We start from the raw sequence: 4,237 nt of genomic DNA on the forward strand, positions 1-4,237 counted from the left end.
GTGTTGCAGGAAGCAAATTTCTGCTTGAAAAACCTAGCCTTGGCTTTTCTAACAGCCTGTGTATATTGGTTTCTAGTTTCCCTGAAAAGTTGCATATGACGGGGGCTGTTCGATGCTAATGCAGAACGCCATAAGATGTTTTGTGTTGGTTAAGGGCAGTCAGGTCTGGAGAGAACCAAGGGCTATATCTGTTCCTGGTTCAACATCTCTTGAATGGGGCATGCTTATTTAAGATGGTGAGGAAGGCATCCCTCTACTGACGGGATGAGATCAATATCCTTCCAGGATACCCCGGACAGGTCGATTAGAAAGGCCTGCTCTCTGAAGTGTTTCAGGAGCGTTTGACAGTGATGAGTGGAGGTGGTTTGACCGCTGATCCATTACGGATGCAGGCAATGAGGCAGTGATCGCTGAGATCTTGGTTGAAAACAGCAGAGGTGTATTTAGGATGATGGTTAGGATGATATCTATGAGAGTGCCCGTGTTTACGACTTTGGGGTGGTACCTGGTAGGTTCATTGATAACTTGATGACAAGCTTATATTGTAGGATGGCTGGGGTGTTAAGCATGTTCCAGTTCAGGTCGCCTAGCAGCACGAGCTCTGAAGATAGATGGGGGGCAATCAGTTCACATATGGTGTCCAGAGCACAGCTGGGGGCAGAGGGTGGTCTATAGCAGGTGGCAACGGTGAGAGACTTGTTTTTAGAGAGTTGGATTTTTAAAAGTAGAAGTTCAAATGGTTTGGGTAAAGACCTGGATAGTAGGACAGATCTCTGAAATAAAAAGGACAAAATAAAATAAAGGACGAACCATGGAAGCAATGGGAACCTCCCCAGAAAGGAGAAACAGGCTTGGCGATGATAGGAGCAGCATCCATAAAGAAGAAAGGATCTAAACCTTCTGACCCAGATGTTTTTTGGGGGGCAAGTTTAAGGAGCTCCTTTAGGACCTCGGACCCAGTGACTGCCTGCAGAGAAACTTTGTAGCGGGGCAAGGGGAAAAAACGGTAGAAGCATTGGGGATAGTGTGGTGGGATATTTCTGCTTTACCAAATGAGGAGAGAGCTACAAACTTCACACACCAGTCAGAGTTATATTTAAGCTACATATGTTTTAATAATACGCTTTGCAATAGCCTTTTTGACTTTCAATGATGCACTATCTCTAATGAACAATTGAAAAAGTACCAACAGAAAAGTACAAAGATCTTTTATAGCCAAGATACACCCCTCTCAACTTACATGACGAACCACAGATCTTAGGAACTCTTCACAAAGAAATACTTTTTCTTGAGAAAGGAGTATCCCTTAGCCAGATAACATTCACTATAAATTATCGTTCAGTTTGGTCCCTCATCTCGTTCCTGGTACTTCATAGTACAAAAACACCAACTCATTCAATGGCATATATCAATTATCAACTCTAGATACTCCCATCTCAAGTAAACCCCCTCTTGACCCCACTCCTGGACAAGCTCACTGAGCGGGGTGAGCCTCTAGGTCATACACTGTCCCAGGATAAGTGTAAGATCAGAGAGGACATACAATGTTTCCAGACACTGCCATACACCTCCCCCCAATGGGAAAAGGAGGGAGTGACTGGCGCACAGACATTGTGGAGACAAGTAATTGGTTCCCCATTAATCACGCCATCCCTTCACATGGTTTAATAGGTAAAGACACATTCACATATGAAGACAATGTTCCATTCTGTCCTCTTCCCTTTCTGATATTCTGCATAGCACCAGGGACATGTGAAAGACAAGCCTGACCTCTCCCCTTTCTGGGCCCCAAGTGACTGAGCCCCAGCTTAGGGAAAAGTGCAACTGCCAACACTGTAGTCCAAAAGGATACATTCTAATTACAAGTATCTCACATAAGCATATTATGCAAATAAAACATCTTAATTATCTATGTTACACAACTAATTCTGATTCATCCGCCACAATAGTCACATTAGAAGGGGTGGGAGATAAGGAAATGTTGGACGGGCAAGGAGGCATGGCTGAGTCAAATAAGAATCCTGACTTAATGAAGTGGTGATTTAAGAGCTCAGCCATGTGCTTCTTGTCAGTAACAACCACATCATCAACACTAAGAGACATGGGCAGCTGTGAGGAGGAGAGTTTATTCTCCAGGTCTTTAAACGTTTTCCAGAACATCTTGGGGTTAGACCCACAGAGAGAGAACTGCTCCTTAAAGTAACTAACATTGGCCTCCCGGATAGCCTGAGTGCACTTGTTTCCCATTTGCCTGAACGCGAGCCAGTCAGCCTGAGTATGCGTGTGCCGAGCCTTTTGCCAAATGCAATTCTTGAGGTGGAGTAAGATCACGGCCGAACCAGGGGCTGAATGTTTTCTTATGTGGGCGTGTTTGTTAACAATACCACTGTAAATATCAGAAAAAAGGTCCAAGTGTCTCCGACAGAGGAGATCAAGCTAATTCTATACTATTTTACAGAGGCCAGTTCATGAAGGAAGGCTTGCTCATTAAAGTGTTTTAGCAAGCGTCTATGACAAATCACGAGAGGTCGTTTCACTGAGCAGCCATTACGAACACAGGCTGTAAACCAGTGATCACTAAGGTCATTACAGAAAACACCAGACTGATACCTATCAGGATTATTTGTGAGGATAGCATCGAGGAGAGCAGCCTTTTCTGGGGGTTTGGAGTCATACCTTGTGGGATTGGTAATAATCTGAGGGAGTCCCATTGCTTTTGGACTTGGTCAGGTGGTTTAAGCATGTCCCAATTTAGGTCACCAAGCAAGACAAATTCACACTTAGTGTAAGGGGACAGGAGAGAGCTTAGGGCAGGTAGGGTACAGGCCGGTGCTGATGGAGGACGATCGCACCCAACAACAGTCAACAAAGAGCTATTTGAAAGTTTAATGCTTAAAACCAGCAAATCAAATTGTTTGGGGACAGACTTGGTGGAGACAATCGAACACTGAAGGTGATCCTTCAAATCCAATCAAATCAAATGTATTTATTTCTTACATCAGCTGATCAAAAAGTGACAAACTGCTGTACAAAAACCCAGCCTAAAACCACAAACAGCAAGCAATGCAGGTGTTGAAGCACGATGGCTAGGAAAAACTCCCTAGAAAGGCCGGAACCTAGGAAGAAATCTAGAGAGGAACCAGGCTATGAGGGGTGGCCAGTCCTCTTCTGGCTGTGCCGGGTGGAGATTATAACAGAACATGACCAAGATGTTCAAATGTTCATAGATGACCAGCAGGGTCAAATAACAATAATCACAGTGGTTGTAGAGGGTGCAACAGGTCAGCAACTCAGGAGTAAATGTCAGCTGGCTTTTCATAGCCGATCATTCAGAGAATCTCTACTGCTCCTGCTGTCTCCGGAGAGTTGAAAGAGCAGGTCTGGGACAAGGTAGCACGACCGGTGAACAGGTCAGGGTTCCATAGCCGGAGGCAGAACAGTTGAAACTGGAGCAGCAGCAAGACCAGCTGGACTGGGGACAGCAAGGAGTCATCAGGCCAGGTAGTCCTGAGGCATGGTCCTAGGGCTCAGGTCCTCCGAGAGAGAGAAAGAACGAAAGGAGGGAAAGAGAGAGAGAGAGAGAAATAGAGAGAAAAGAGGGAGAAAGAGAGAAAAAAGAGAGAGAATTAGAGAGAGCAATCTTAAATTCACACAGGAGAAGACAGGAGAAATACTCCAGATATAACAGACTGACCATAGCCCCCAGACACATAAAATATTGCAGCACAAATACTGGAGGCTGAGACAAGAGGGGTCAGGAGACTGTGGCCCCATCCGACGATACCCCCGGACAGAGCCAAACAGGCAGGATATAACCCCACCCACTTTGCCAAAGAACAGTCCCCACACCACTAGAGAGATATCTTCAACCACCAACTTACTATCCTGAGACAAGGCCAAGTACAGCCCACGAATATCTACACCACGGCCCAAACCCAAGGGGTGCGCCAACCCGGACAGGAAGATCAAGTGACGCACCCCTCCTTGGGATGGCATGGAAGAGCACCAGTAAGCCAGTGACTCAGCCCCTGTAATAGGGTTTGAGGCAGAGACAGCAAGGGCGGTTCGTTGCTCCAGTGCCTTTCCAATCACCTTCACACTCCTGGGCCAGACTACACTCACTCCTGGGCCAGACTACACCTTCAGAAAGGTTAACATCAGTATTCAAAACAATCTTCCTTAGCCACGTCTCAGAAATGACCAACACATGTGGATTGGAGCTTAGGCTTTTATGAGA

This window comes from Oncorhynchus nerka, linkage group LG12 (assembly GCF_034236695.1).
Source record: "Oncorhynchus nerka isolate Pitt River linkage group LG12, Oner_Uvic_2.0, whole genome shotgun sequence".
Taxonomy (NCBI): Eukaryota; Metazoa; Chordata; class Actinopteri; order Salmoniformes; family Salmonidae; genus Oncorhynchus; species Oncorhynchus nerka.